Source organism: Mytilus trossulus, unplaced genomic scaffold (genome assembly GCF_036588685.1).
Source record: "Mytilus trossulus isolate FHL-02 unplaced genomic scaffold, PNRI_Mtr1.1.1.hap1 h1tg000138l__unscaffolded, whole genome shotgun sequence".
NCBI classification, from domain to species: Eukaryota; Metazoa; Mollusca; class Bivalvia; order Mytilida; family Mytilidae; genus Mytilus; species Mytilus trossulus.
In genome coordinates, this window is record NW_026963302.1 from 2371372 (window position 1) to 2388885 (window position 17514).

Below are 17514 nucleotides of genomic sequence, written 5' to 3' on the forward strand. Positions count from 1 at the left end.
TTCGAACAGCGGTATACTACCGTTGCCTTTGTGTTAGAAATTTGCGTCCTTAATGTTTAATTCAGTCAATTTGAGAAAACAGAGATGAATACTAATGGAAGATGTTAACATACAAACCACGTTTGTCTATGTAGCATTTCTTACCCATTACGCCAACTGGAAACCAACATAAAAAGTCGCTGAATACAACAAGGAAAAGCTTTCTTGCAATGGTTAAGTCCTGGTTTTTCTTGGTGGATCTTATATGAATCGGATTTGTAACCTCCTTATATATAACCAACTGTGTAACAGCAATTATCACAAATAAGATGAAATTGAACACAATAAAAATTCCAAATGAATATTCCCAGCCATTTACTTTATATCTAGTAAGTGGAATTGCAAGACAAACTGCAGACCGTGAATAAAAACTTCCGTCGAAGTATGATCCAGGAAGTAATGGAACAACGGCTAGGTTGAGGGAGGCTACAAAAACAAAAACGGATAAACGTATTGCTGATTTTTTTCCAAATCTTTTTTCCCCGAATGGATACTTTACTGCAATAAATCGATCGATAGTTATTAGAAAGAGAAATATTACCGAACATTCACTAGACACTGTAGATAAAATTCCAGCTATTTTACAAGGGACTCCAAACCGCCATGACAGGTCATTCCACACGTAATTTCCACGAAACATTACATCAGCCGAAGCTATTGTCAACATATATATATACCCATTAAACAGTCTGAAATTCCAAGACTAGTTATAAATATCCCGTAACTCTTTGACAACGATTTTCGGTCGTAGAAAATTCGGTAAGCAAGAACAAGTAAGTTTCCAAACAAACCACATATACCGATAATCCATAAGCACGTTCTTAGTATATCGTTTCTCATCATGTCAGAGCATGATGAGAACTCATCTCTGGCTGGTAAACAATCTTCTTCTTTTACAGAATTCGGTCTAAGGCAACAAAATACGAAAGCATCTGAGTATAGTTTCTTTAGATTGGTAAGACCTTCAAATATACTTTTCTGAAATTTCATTATTTTGTTTCCTCTTATGTCTAGAATTCTTAAGTTTGGTAAACCTGCAAAACCACGACCTTCAACCATTTGTATGTTATTGGCTGTGAGATTAAGTATTTTAAACCTTTTTAAACCAGTAAAAGTATTTTCTGTTAATAATTGAAGATTACTTTGTTGAAACGATATCATCGGCAAACTTTGTAATCCAGAAAACGATTCGGGATAAATATTTTCAAGGAAATGATTTCCTAATAGGAGAAGACTTTTTAAATGAATTAATCCTCTGAAAACATTTCTTGGAATAGCTGTCAACAGGTTAAAAGATATGTCTAATAAAAACAGGTTATGAAACTCACCAAACTCTAACCTTTCAAGATCGTTAAGCTCTGTCCAAGATACATTCAATTCTCCCAAAAGGATATTCTCTTTCAATTTTAAACTAGACGATGACAAATTTGACAGACTCAGGTCAATTTTTCGAATTTCAGAATGAAAAGATATTTCTAAGGAGTTCTCAAATATACATTTTCTTGATAAACCGTTGCATTTACAATTTCCTATACATTCTGTTTGACAGACTAGTTCGTCATCAAATTGTGGACAATCAACATATCCATCACAGCGTTTGTCTGGATTTAAACACACATTACTACTTTGACCAGTATATACTGAAAAGAGATATATGTAACTCGTATAACTCTTTTAACACTGATGCAGAGTAAGGAGCAAATTCTTTCTAAAATGTTTTGCAACTTTACCAATGTAGTTTGTTTGGAATTTCAATAAAAACAAGGTTTAACATAAAACTGGAAACCAACATCAAGTTTAGAAAACCTGTATTACTCCTTACCGCTTTATTGCATGATGTTAGTTCGATGATTTTTTTTATTTGAAGTAACTATCATTTTTTTCTCCTCTTAGTTGACTTTTCCCAAAATTAACCTAAAATTAACCGTTTCAAGAAATATTGTGCATCATAATTTATCTTGTTAAATATATAACAAACACTTGATAATATTGCTGAACCTTTTCATATTATGTAAAAATTAAAACTTGAGCACTAAGCGTATTCCATGCAGGCATGGACGAAGGCATTTAACGTTAACTTAGTTCATACTTGCATGGACTACGTCTGCTTGATAAATTGAATACTTTTTAATGGTTAGTTCATGCATGCATAGGTAAAATCTGTTGAGTTAGTTCATTTTCTTTTGTCAGCATATCTTTTTATTATAGTCTAAACTTACTGCATTTATATTCATCTTCACCTCTTGGGCAATCCTGAATTCCATTGCATAACAGTTTTGGAGGAATGCAGTAATTATCTTGACACTTTAAATATCCTGGAGGACAAAGGAACTGTTCTGAAAAATAGGTTGGTTCATTTTACGATATAAAGAAAAATAGTCCCAATAAGCGTAATTTCAACGAACACATAACTTGAAAATAAATATACGCTCGGAAATAAACTCATCAGAAAGGACATTTACCATGTTTCTTCTGAGAAAAAGAAAACAGAGATTTTAGAAAAATGTTCCTGCTAAAATTAAACAATATGAACAAGAAAAGATGTCGTATTATTGCCAATGAGGAAACTCTTTCATCAGAAACCAAATGACTTCGAACATAGCAACTAAAAGTCCCCGTGCGATATTGAACAATGATCAAAACATATTGAAATCAAACAAAGCTTAAAAGTCACCTTTTGTCTTGAGTTTTCTTAAAAATGGTAATCATTTTGTACCTTCTAAATATTTATAAAAGATAAACCACTAAATGATACTCTCATGATTTATTTTGAAGTGATAAAGACAAGCAAATATTAAAATGATATACTACAAAACGTTCCATGGTTGTACATAACAGACCTGACAAACAGTTATGGTACAAGTTTTCGTATAACAGCCATTTTCTGTAGAAAACAAAACTGAACAATCTAACAGGCTAAAATATTAATAACGACTTAAGTCAACACACATGTTTAACACGCGTATATATTGATTACAAGGAAGTTGTAGACTAAGGTTGTTATACAAATACATGATTTCTGAAATATACATTTTAAAATACGATGAATCTATATACTCATTTTAATACTGGACAATGGCTACTTGATATTTGTAGTCTACTTGACTGATACATTACAAGCAGTAACCGACCTAATGATTTAAAAATGTTTACCCTTTCGACATGAACGCGTGACGTTTTTAAATGGGTCTTTCTAAGTAGTTGAAAATGTGGAATCAGATATTTTACCACAGTTAGATAGATGTGACAGGTCTCTACAGCCAATCAGTTCTCCTTTGTCGTCATAATCTAATAGACAAAGTACATTTGATGGAACACTTTGTCCCCTAGTGCATAAATAAACAGTTGACACTATTGCAACATCTAAAATATATTGAACATTGTGAAGCTTTTGAAAACGATATCATGTTTGTAGTTGATTTCGTTATGGTACATACATTTTATGGACGCCATTACGAGTTGACATTTATGGAATATACGTTTCACAGATAATAGCGGATATGTTTACATTGTCGTTACTACAACCCCGTAATTTTTTTTAATTTTTTTTTTAAATTGAGGAAAACAAAATTTGTGATTTTTTTTAGTTTGGACTATTGAATATCGACAAAAGTTAAAGGATACAACTTGTGTTTGTTTTTTTACGCCATGGCATTGTCTGTGTTTTTTTCTTATGAATTTGAATGTACCTCTGGTATTTTTCTCCAATCTTTGACGTATATAAGTATAGTATCATAATAATAAATTCATATTTTTGTAATACCATTGAAATTTGAATTAAATTATAATATTGCCGAAAACAAACTGACTACTGTTAACGTTGAAAATATATCATTAAAATTTTAAAATACCTTCCTCGCATACTAATGGCCCTAGATTAACTTTCACGAAAGAATCGAAACTTGCTGTCTATTCTGCACGTATCCTTTTAACCGGTAGATCTTTGTTGTTCTTTAGAACACCACTGTCTGATCTTACTTCATTACCATCAGCTGAGTACCAATCATATAGTTCATTACCACAGTTACATCTTTAAAAGTATATATAATCTAACAAAACATACATTCAAATCAGGATAGGAAGATATATCTATGGAGTGTAAAAACTGTGGAAGCAAAAGAGTGTGTGGTTATAAAAGCATCCTTTGATAAAAAAATTACTTATGTATAATTAAACATGTTAAAATTAACATAAAATGTCTTTTAAAAAGTACGACTGTTGGTTTTCTAAATAGAACGTATGTTTTGCCTGTTTAGCCGGTTCAAAATTGTCATAGTCCCTTATATTTTCCTAGAATTTGACATGTTACCCATGTTAAATTATTATCGTCATGAACAAGTTGAGGGACATGACCAGCAAGGAACACTCTTCGCTGACTTCCGAAACAAATGTAATTTTGTCCGATTTTCGTTGGGGTTTCTTTTGTCCAACGATTTTATTGCAGTTAATGTTGGGGTTTGTGTTGCTTATTTGGTTTTGATGCAATATGAAATAAGATTATTTGGTATGATTAAGGAGACAAATAACTACCAGTACCATAAACATGATAATTAATTATGGAATATACAGCAACCGATCCCAACCTAATGAATATACACTTCTAACTAAGGACATGCAGATACAATATGAGGGAGAGAGGTGACCATGATTTTCGGGCGCGCCAACCCTCCTCTAACATGAATAAATGACTTTTCACAAAAAAACAAGTACACACTATACAAACATCAGTTAAAAAAAATATGATAGTAAGCAATGGAATAGATATAAGTATGTGCAAGGCTTTGGTAGTTTAGTCATCTAATAATGGTTTTTCCCGTTGTATATTTAGGTCTTTCCACTTTTCTGTGGAAAGACCTATTGTTTTTCTTCTGATTATTTTTTTTTTTTTTTTTTTCTTCCGCCTAATTTTGTTCTTGCGATAAACATTTGTTTCGCAATAAGTCGCTTAGATATTTGGTATATGATATCGAACAGTTTATGCGCTTTTGAAATTTACCCTGCGTAAACGAATACTTTTCTTTGTAGGAGTTATCTCCCAAAACACTGTTTTCCTTGTTAGCGCATCTCCTTCGCAACCGTAAAAGATTATGACAAATTTATTTTACAAAATTGCTCGTTATATCCTTGGCATGATTTGTCCTATTTTGACCGAAGCGATATGACCCCTCCATATGAGAGTTATTTCCCCTTATGCATCTGATATAAGTGATATGAATTTCTATCTTATAAATCATAAGTGATAGAGACCTGGGATCTTTTGATTTGAGGTCCTTGGTCCCAAAAAATGAAAATTAGGTCAAGGTCAAAGGTCAAGGTCATATTCTAATATTTAATTTTCATTTATATCCAAAGACTGTATAAGATATCAACAAATTATTTTTACTAAATTGTTAGTTGCGACATGTCGTAAGATGTAAATTTTGATTGCAAGCGTACGTTGAATGTAAAAGGGAGCTTTCTCCCCTCTTGTATTTAAAAATACGCGTTTGGTGATATAACTCATTAACTAAATATAACTAAGACCTATGGTCTTTTGATTTGAGGTCCTTGGTGTATGACCTTGAAATTGATCTCAAGGTCATAGCTTAATTTGACGTTCTAGATTTTGACCTTTGCTTTTATTCTATATGTATACATGATAAAGATATACAACTTTTAGAAAAAGGTTTCAAACCATTTAACCTTGAAAAAAACAACCGGAAGTGACCTTTTGTAAACCGGAAGTAGCTATTTTTTTGTACTTTATTAATATAAAAGTATAAAGAACCAGATATTTTTGGAATTAGTATCAAGCAAATATTCAAATATAATCGGAACTAACATTTTTCAAACCGGAAGTAACAAATTATCTCCCTTATTTAAAAAAAATGTATGGAAACAATATATTTTTGGAATCAGCTTACCAGGAGCTATCATTTGACGATTGAAATGACATTTTAAACTTAGTTTCACAACTTTTCATATCAAAATACATTGTTTTGATGGAAAGACCTTCAATTGTTCTCTGAACAATTGGTTTTTAATTATCTCTTGTCTTTCTAAATCTTAAATTATAAAAAAAATACATTTTACTTGTCGGTATGAGAATGACAATTTTCGACAAATGGACATCCACAGTTATCTTGAGTTTGTTTTTTGTGTATCTCGCTTCCATCTAGAGATGATCTATATACTCTATTTTGTGAGAAATGACATGTGACTTCAATGGCCTGTTGACATTTTCCCATTTTCTTTAACTCAATAATATTGGCATCACTGGCAGAGTACTTAGGCCTTATATCGAATCCGTCCATTATTCGAAAAATAGTTTCCTCATTATCATGATGAACGATGGTTGTCACATGGATTTGATCGTTTAACTTTTCGAATATGCATTCCACCAAAGCACTTTCTACAAAAAATGGTAAAATGTCATACAGATGTCAATCAGGTTAAGCTTTGATGTAATTTTTCCGATTATCACTGTAAAAGATGGATCCAATATGATATCTAGTATATTAAAAACTGATTAATTGAATGTATAGTTAGACACTGCTAACTTCTCCTCAGTCTAGGTTATTTGTCAAGTTTTCATGTTAAGGTTATTTTCTGGAAAACTATTAGTGAAAGCGAGACTAAAATTAGTATTCAAACATATCAATGATTAAGTTAAAATATAAATTTTCTTTTATTTCAAGCGCATTTCTGCATGTAGTTGTAGTTTGAAATTCATTAAAGAATTGAATTATTCATTTTAATAGCGCGGGTCGACACTTTTACAACTCTATATAACGCTACGTAACGAAGAATTCGATATACTTTTTATTATAATTTAGCTAGAATCATGTAAAAACGAATTCAATCAGGTTTTTATTTTGCTGTGCAAATGTTTGTAACGACATAACCCAATATAATGAACAAAAAACAAATATGATATAAAGCAACAAACTGAAATAACTTCATTAACGGCTCTTGACTTTGGACATGCACATATATAATGTGGAGGGCTACTTTGTATGATGCAGGCAGTTGTCAGTTGTCTTTATTACCAGATACTTATAGCATATTTGCAAAGTCAACGAATTCATATCAAAGATTTTTCCTTCACTTTATCGTTCCTTGACCGTAATCAGTCTGCATGGTATATTTAGTTCGACGCTGATTTAAAGTCCTTTAAACTGGTTTAGGCAAAATAATTTATTAAAATGGAGTGAAGTTTACTCTTGGTTTCAACGAGAAAGATACAGATTTAACGTTTAAAGGTAAAGATACAGTTATAATCAATCTGAATTAGAGTAAATTAACATTAGTGACATAGTGAATGGTCACGTTATTGACAAATTAAATATGAGAACTATCATCAATAATTCCTTGAACGTTATTTGAAACTTTTATATGTAACAATATCTTACCATTTATATATAAATCAATAAGATATTCTCCACTTCTTTTTTCTCCACTAGCGTACCAATCTTTGCAAGTATGTTGTCTTTTTTGGAGACAGTCTTCAGATTCGTCCTCATGAAAAAGTCCACTACAATCAATCATTCCGTCACATACTCTAGTTGAGGGTATGCAATGCTGATCGTAACATTGAAAACTTTCAAACCTACATGTTTCTGAAATATTCATTTATAATTTCACATTTAGTTTCAAAAAAATCCAAAGGGTTAATCATACACAAGGTAATCTATTTAGTTATATAAGAAAGACAAACATAATGTGTTTACTTTTTTCAAAAAATTAATGTTGACAATAAAAGTCAACTTGAAAATTGCATAATATAGTTGTGTATGTTGTTTATGACATGTAGAATGTTCACATAGTTATCATACCAATGTATCATATACTAGAATTTACTAGGTTTAGAAATCTTAACTTTCCATGTTTAAGTATCAATGTTCTAGCAGTACCTGTGCCTACATATTGCGTATATTTCTCTCAATATGTAGGATCTTTAATGGATTGCCAATGCTGTCATTATGTCTTTGAAAGAGGGCTTCTGCTTCAATAAAATGTATTGATTTAAGGGCATTAAGATGTTTAAATGATGATATTTCTTCGATATTGTGAGTTAAAGAAAACGATGACCGTATAATACGTATGTGACAAGATTGGGAATTTGTCAATCGTTTGTTTAGGCTGGCAAACTACAAAGTCGCATCTTTGTTGGGTAGTTATACATTGTCTGTTGGTACATTGCCATTCATCAGGTAAACAGGCTCGTCTCTCTAAATGAAAACTTTGAAAATAAACAGTTTCTCATGACTTTTATAGAATTAATCAATTCCGAATGAAAGTCCCATAGTGCCGATAGTGCCAGGTACCACCACGCATCTGATATCCGGGATTTTGATTCTTTAAATACTTATAATTAGATGTAATTCTTTATATTCATTTATAGTTTATAAATTAATAAAATGAGACAACGGGTATAGTTTCGCAACTTTATTTATCGATTTCCAAACCAAATTCATTTTCCGATTTCTAAATCAATTTCATTTTCCGATTTCTTAATCAAGTTCATTCTGAAATCACGTGTTATTACTACTGTAAATGTTTCAAACGTATTAATTGAATACCCTGGTTTTGACGGGATTCGGATTGCAAAGTATTTAGTTTTCTTTGCAGTGGTTTGTTGACGCTACTGTCTTTTTAATCCCTTTACCGATAGTTTGTGTTGATGTTTGAAAGAGAAATAGATAAAGGAAGATGTGGTGTGAGTGCTAATGAGACAACTCTCCATCCAAATAACAATTTAAAAAGTAAACCATTATAGGTTAAAGTACGGCCTTCAACACGGAGCCTTGGCTCAAGCCATATAATCAATCACAATATGCAAATTTCTTCCTTTTCGTTTGAATACTGAAGAATTGACACTTGTGGATAAGTATATTAAAATTGCAGAGACAGAAATGTAGTTTAGACTTTCGATTTAGTAGTTTTGCTAACGCCTTAATACAAGCATTTAGAAAATGTGCTCTTCGCGGAATATGTACACTTTTCATTTATCCTAGTAGCTAATGTGTATCTCATGGATAATCAAAAGTACTTTCATTTATCAAAATTTGAGGTTTTCATTTTAATACACATACTACATGTAAATTTTTTTACCACAAGTATTTTCATCCGACCCATCCTTACAATGAGGTATAAAGTCACAATAAAGACTTATTGATATATGACTGTCATCATCACAGGTAAACTGGTCCATGGTATCTATTGATGCTAAAAAAAGATTTCTGAAGGTGTGTTATCACATATTTAAGTTCTTTAAATTGTTATCTGCAGAATTTCATTTTGTTAGTGGAACTTGAAATAGTTTTATTGTTAATATTATATATTATTTCATAAGCATCTCAGAGAACAGATTGTGAACGGGACGTATTTTCTCTGTTGAAGTGCATTGGAAAATAAAATCTGCAAAATCTGGTATGAATAACTTATATTAAAGATTGTACATTGAACTCTATATAACTATGTATTCATGGTATTGGTTGTATCATTTAGGTCTTGCTTTACTTACAACTTTGACCTCAAACTTCACTTATTTTTTTCTGAAATTTGATAATTATAATATCTGTTCACTTGAATCAAAATTTGTTGAGTTTTATATTCTATAAAGTGTGACAAAGAGTCACAACATTTTTTTTCAAATTAAGAGAGCCTTTAAACTCAAAACTAGTAAAAGTATGCAATCTAGTTCCAGAAATTTAAAAAATAAATTTATACTTTATCTATAGCCTTTAAATAAAATGAATACAATTATTATCATTGTATATATGTAACTGTTATAGAACATGGTATATCAAAAGAAAGTGGGAATAAAAACCCTTTTACTAATACCTGGAAACTGGAATCACTGATGTTCTATTTGTCTGATGTGGCTTAATTATATTTGTCTGGTATGGCTTATTTATATTTGTTTCTGTTTTTTTTTGTTGAATTTTGTGTTGTTGTCGTATGCATGTTAGATTTGTATCGACTGTTTTAAGACTATGATGCTACATTTACATTCTTTTTTGTATTTTCTACCGATTTTTGCAAGTATTATTGTGGAGACTATTTTTCGGCGATGGTCTAACAGAACAGGCATTCAAAAAACTGAAAATGTCTTGGTTAACCTTTTGAAGTTGACGTCATGTTTTGTCTTATGAATAAGATATACTTTTAAGAAGATGTAGTACGAGTGCCAATGACACAATCTCAATCCAAATTACAATTTATTTTAAAGTAAACCATTAGAGGTCAAAGTACAGCATTCAACACGGAGTCTTGGTTCGCACCAAACTGCAAGCTATAAAGGGCATCTAATTAGCTATTATAAAACAATTCATCTGGAAAACCAACGGTCTATTCTATATTAAAACGATAAAAGAGAAACACTAATGAACCACATCAAAAAACTACTGAACATCATATTACTGACTTAGGAAAGGTGCAGTAAAAGCAGATTTAAACGTTTAAATAGTTACCAACCTTCACCTTTATCAGAGCTATGGCGTTATCAGTTTATTTTCGATTTATGAGTTTGACTGTCCCTCTGGTATCTTTCGTCACTCTTTTATCAGAAACAATAGTGTATCATTTCAACATAGAAAGACACACTATAAAATATCAATTGAACTGAGTTTGGGTCCCAACTTAATCTGAGGAGATCCCATCAACCGTTGGAGGAATATAAAGCAACAACTGAAACCAAACTAAAGCAAACGCCAAAGTTAATATAGAAAAACACTATTTGAAAACAGCTGCCATATTTCTGACTTGGTGCAAGAAATGTTCAGATTAACCTAGTTTTATCGATAGTCAATCCTCCTACGTATATGGCGATGATGGTAACTTCGTCTTTTGTATTGGTTTCAAACATTATGATTGTTATTTAGTATCAAACATATACTCACAACAATTCTGCTCATCATCACCAGCGATACAGTCCATTACAGAATCACATAGAAAAGCATTTAAGATATATTCACCAGATTCACACATGTACAAAGCATCTGCGTGTTGTGTTGGGACACGGTTCAATGTGCTTCTTATGTCATCTAAAGACATACATATAAAACGACTATGGTCAAAATAATCTTGATAATTTATAAAATGTTATCATGTAGAACACCGTTTCAACATATCCAATAGCATGTTTTGACAGTGTCTATCATGTATCACACACAATGTCTAACAAAATGTTTAGTCTATTAGTTGCCACCTTATTGATTTATAGCAATCAGGGTCTTCTCATTCTTATTTGTTTCTTTGAGAGTAGACGATTTGGGTATGGAAATATGTAGACGATTTGGGTATATAAATATGTAGACGATTTGGGTATATAAATATGTTCATAAACGGATTTTTCTCATTTGACAATACATCAGGGCCGTTTTGTCTAGCATTTGATATTGAGGGATGAGAATTGAAAAGGAAGGGAACTTTACATTCATTGACCGGTATATAGGTGTTATCATTTTCTCTACACGTTGAAACATTCAGGGGTTAAAAGGTGGCAATATTTACGGCATATATTTTTTTTTAAACATATGTGAGGTACCGTAATTTCCAGTTGAATATATAAAAAAGAAGTTGTGGTATGATTGCCAACATCAATCTATACACTATCATGCAGTTTTAAATACAATCAGAAATCAAATAGTCCTCACATGTTTACAAACACTCAGTCGATTCAAATGACTACTGCCTTTTCTTTATATATGTATGTTTCAAAATATGCAATACATGTAGTTATTGAACTTGTTCTTGTTCTTGTGTTTTATTCCTTAGCTAGGTAACAACAATCTTACCTTGAGTTTGGAAGTCCTGACTGATTTCGCATATGAAATTAGATATTTTATCATAAGCACAAGCAACATCATGCCAGTCGTTCATGTTATGAATACTAAACAACTCAATTATTGAACATTTTTCATTTTCTTAACCATCCGGCTGTTGCACTCCTGAAGTAGGATCATAGTACCTAATGAAATGAGGAAATGAAAATGGTAAGTCTCCCAAAAAATCTGGTAGAATTTGAAAATAAATAGTTTAAACAAGATATTGATAAAATGTAAATTAATTGTTGTTTAGAAAGGCATCCGTTACTTGACATTGATGAAGTACATGGGTAGAGATGGTCTGCTTTGTTCATTTTATTTCTCAGAAGGATGTGTTGACCAAAAGGACAACATTTACCCTTTGACATCCTCTCGTACGGACTTTTTTAAACTCGGGTATATATACGTTGTAAATTTTGTAATAGGGCAAAATACAGCTCATATATCATGTGCCATACAATATATCTTGGTGTCCCTTTTAAAAAAAGGATGAAATTAAAGTTGTGAAATTAGGAAATAAAAAAACTCTATCATAATCAAATCAGTCGGCATGAAATAGACAAAAACGAAGTGACAAAAGACAACGACAAGCGAGGTTTCTGTTTTTTCATTGATAACTGTAACCGTTGGTTTTCCCGTTTGAATGGTTTAACACTTGTAATTTTGGGGCCCTTTATAGCTTGTTGCTCGGTGTGAGCCAAGTCTCTGTGTTGAAGGCCGTACCTTAACCTATAATGGTTTAAATGTTATTTGGATGGAGAGTTTGGCACTCATACAACATCTTCCTTTACCTACTTGGCGGATTAGTCGAGGCTTTTGTATTTTAAATACTCATACATAAGTATGAAGGCCGTACTTTAACCTATAATGGTTTAATTTTTAAATTGTTATTTGGATGGAGAGTTGTCTCATTGGCACTCACACCACATCTTCCTATATCTATAACATTCAGTGGTGAGGACACGAAATTGCAGTCCAGACCCTAGCCTTAAGTTGATAATGTTTAGTATAATTGTGTTGATTTAACTTACCACGATGTTAATGTCATCGGTTTACCATCAGACCAAATGTAGTCATTAATACTATATCCATTAGTTTTCTTCCTTAACCCTTTATTATAAAGAAAATGCAAATATTGTACATATGATACATACATGCAGTGTTGTGACATCCCTTGACGTTTTTATTCAAATGTGATTTATATTTTCAATTGTTTAACAAAATCATACTCTCTCGATCTTAAAATTCTTTAATCTAAATGGTGATGATTAAGGATTGATTTCTAATGTGATAATAGAAACAAATATGTTTCTAAATACTTCTGCAGTTTTCTCATACTAGTGATAAAAAAAAATCAATCAAAAGTTGAACTATTGCTTGTTTGTATTGTTTTATCAAAATAAAATTGTGTAAATTATAAACAGCTTCGAATAGAAGGTCGTACCTTCTCATTTAACCAAGTCACTTTGTAATGTTTTTAAATATCTATCACGTTATCATACTAATATTGTCTTTACGAGAACACAATAATCTTCTGGACACAGTTTTCACTAGAGAAACACTAAAGCGCCAAAATTGTAAATTTTATGTTAAAAATAGTATGTCGACGCCTTGAATTATAGTGATGTACTAAATACCAATATATGCACGATTTTCATTCGAGTCGTTGCTAAGGACTGTTACAAGGAAATGAATAAATTCCATTTCTGATTGGTCGGCTATGCTGACAAGATGTCCTCCTTGAGCTTCGCATTCACTCTCAGCGTCAATCCATGTTATCCCAAAAATCTTCCTCTGCATCCCGTAGCAACTGTTTGTATATCCATACCAATTTTCTTGACAACCTTCAATATATAGCATGTGGCAATAAAATTAAAAAGCAGGTCGTGGGCAAACATTCTTTTATTCATTTAGTACTACTTCTAAATAAGGACATTTAGGCTAGAACGCACAAAACCTTATTAGTTGTTATAATATACCATTGGTTCTTAATATTTTTTCCACCTAATATTTACTAATTTTTCATAGGTATATTATCAATCATTTGAAAATTGTGTAAATATAAATGTTTTGTTGCTAGTTGTTCTTATCTTTGTTTTGTTCATTTATATCCAGTACATTGAAAAACTCAGGCAATTTTGACAACATGGACAATACTATCTTATTTCAAAGTTGCACTTAGCCTGAATATGAAAAGTTTCATTTCTGCGTTTCTGTTAAATCAAAAACAGCAAAATTTCCTCAAAATTACCAATTCAGGGGCAGCAACCCAACTACCGACCCTATATTGTGTTTGATTTCCAAAATACAATTTCATGCGCTGTACATTTATTTAAAAAAAATATGTCTTAACCAAATCAGGGACATGACAGTCGTTTGTCAGTCGTCCTATTGGTTAACATAGCCAAGTGTTTTTTTTTGCCAGCAATTATAGACTATCTTGTTGACATTTGATACAAAATGGCACAAACCTATCATAGATACTTTCAACTCAAAAGTATTTGCATTATTTCTTTCAAAATGAAAACAAGTGGAGAGCTGTATCGTCATTCCATTTGATTCCGATATTAGTTTGACCCCATCTAATTTCTTATGAGATGGAAGAATATTCTTCGTATAGCCACTCTTGTCTCTGATACTCAAGGTGTCTTCACAATCTCCTGGATTAATGTCGTACACACCCATCTGAAGTACAAGAAAAAAGGGTGTCAGATTTGTTAACCTGAGAGGAAGAGTTGTTTTTTAGCACATGTCTATACATCAGTTAGACGACAAATAAGACATTTGAGATACCTAACTATTATAAAACAAAAAGGTAGAAATTAATGTAAAAAGTATATCAATTTCAAAATTTCTAAATTTTACCTAGCATTAAGAGGTTATATCGGGTAATGAAACGGCCATATTTTGGTAACGAATAGCAATACAGTATATTCATATTGTCCTTTGAATACATATCGAAGGTATTAGGCTTATTATTTGATACGCCAGACGCGCGTGTCGTCTACATAAGATCATCAGTGACGCTAAATTCAAAATAGTAATAAGGTCAAACAAGTACAAAATTGTAGAACATTGAGGACCGAAAATTCAAACAAAGCTGTGCCAATTAAGGCTTATGTAATCTAAGCTTAGGATAAGAAATTCCTTAGTATTAATTTATTTCGGTAAATTCATACTTTTAAAAACAGAAATTTTATAAAAAGGACAATATAATCGATATCAATGTCAACACCTAAGTGCTGACTACTTGGCTGTTGATACCCTCGGTGACTCAACGTCCATTAGCAGTGGTGTTAATATTTATCGAAGGTACAAGCCTTATAATTTCATATGCCGGAGACGCGTTTCGTCTACGCAAAATTCATCAGTGACGCTCTGATCAAAATAGTTATAAAGCCAAATAAGTACGAAAATTGTAGAGCATTGAAACTTCACTGTTTACATTCTGTCTGTCATTGGCGCAATTGCTTAAAATACAATAGAGTTGTTGTAACACATGTTGTGTTTGTGTGTGTGTGTGTGTCATACTAACCTTTTGAAGATCATTCACCAGCATGTTCTCTTGTAGTTTGATGTAGACAATTTCAATTTGCACATACATTTCCGACTGAATAGACCAAACACAATTTATCCCCTGACCATAACTCATTGGAAAACTTGGGGATAAAATTGTTCTTTCGTTTTCCTCTTTCAGGAATATTTTTGAACCACATTTGTCAATTTCTAAGAAATCTGAAAGAAAGATAAAATCTTAATGTCCCCAGCAGTCACATTTGATGACATATGAGTAAAACTATGACGAATCTTTTAAATAAACGTCTATGTACTAGGAAAATACGAACAGGTCCAAAAAAATATAATAACTAGAGGCTCTAAAGAGCCTGTGTCGCTCACCTTGGTCTATGTGAATATTAAACAATGGACACAGATGGATTCATGACAAAATTGTGTTTTGGTGATAGTGATGTGTTTGTAGATCTTACTTTACTAAACATTCTTGCAGCTTACAATTATCTCTATCTATAACAGTACTTTTTGTGGAAAATGTTAACAAAAATAGAACATAGGGGTAAAATGCAGTTTTTGGCTTATAACTCAAAAACCAAAGCATCTAGAGCAAATCTGACATGGGATAAAAATGTTTATCAGGTCAAGATCTATCTGCCCTGAAATTTTCAGATGAATCGGTCAATCGGTTGTTGGGTTGCTGCCCCTGAATTGGTAATTTTGAGGAAATTTTGCTGTTTTTGGTTATTATCTTGAATATTATTATAGATAGAGATAAACTGTAAACAGCAATAATGTTCAGCAAAGTAAGATCTACAAATAAGTCAACATGACCAAAATGGTCAGTTGACCCGTTTAGGAGTTATTGCCCTTTATAGTCAATTTTTAATCATTTTTCGTAAATTAAAGTAATCTTTTACAAAAATCTTCTCCTCTGAAACTACTTGGCCAAATTAATCCAAACTTGGCCACAATCATCTTTGGGGTATCTAGTTTAAAAAATGTGTGGCGTGACCTGGTCAACCAACCAAGATGGCCGCCACCGCTCAAAATAGAACATAGGGGTAAAATGCAGTTTTTGGCTTATAACTCAAAAACCAAAGCATTTTGAGGAAATCTGACATGGGATAAAAATGTTTATCAGGTCAAGAACTATCTGCCCTGAAATTTTCAGATGAATCGGTCAATCGGTTGTTGGGTTGCTGCCCCTGAATTGGTAATTTTGAGGAAATTTTGCTGTTTTTGGTTATTATCTTGAATATTATTATAGATAGAGATAAATTGTAAACAGCAATAATGTTCAGCAAAGTAAGATCTACAAATAAGTCAACATGACCAAAATGGTCAGTTGACCCCTTTAGGAGTTATTGCCCTTTATAGTCAATCTTTAACCATGTTTCATAAATCTAAGTAATCTTTTACAAAATCTCCACTGAAACTACTAGGCCACAATCATCTTTGGGGTTTCTAGTTTGAAAAATGTGTCCGATGACCTGGCCATTCAACCAAGATGGCCGCCACGGCTAAAAATAGAACATAGGGGTAAAATGCAGTTTTTTTGCTTATAACTATGAAACCAAAGCATCTAGAGCAAATCTGACAAGAAGTTAAATTGTTAATCAAGTCAATATCTATCTGCCCTGAATTTTTCAGATGAATTGGACAACTGGTTGTTGGGTTGCTGCCCTCCAATTGGTAATTTTTTAAGAAATTTTGCCGTTTTTGGTTATCTTGAATACTATTATAGATAGCGATAAACTGTAAACAGCAATAATGTTCAGCAAAGTAAGATCTACAAATAAGTCAACATGACCTAAATGGTCAATTGACCCCTTAAGGAGTTATTGCCCTTTATAGTCAATTTTTAACAATTTTCATTAATTTGGTAAATTTATGTAAATTTTTACCAAATATAGTTCTCTGTTACTAATGGGCAAAGTTCATGATAGATATAATTGTAAGAAGCAAAATCGTTCAGTAAAGTAAGAACTTCAAACACATCACCATCACCAAAATACAATTTTGTCATGAATCCATTTGTGTCCTTTGTTTAATATGCACATAGACCAAGGTGAGCGACACAGGCTCTTTAGAGCCTCTAGTTTTTGTTTTGTCTACACCTGACGTTCTAGTAATTTTATTACAACACCAGTTC

General features: G+C 32.0%; 1 pseudogene; it reads right to left on the reverse strand.

The window, feature by feature from the left end:
- The window catches only part of LOC134700424 (uncharacterized), a 38408-nt pseudogene that overhangs the window by 3114 nt on the left and 17780 nt on the right, over positions 1–17514 (reverse strand).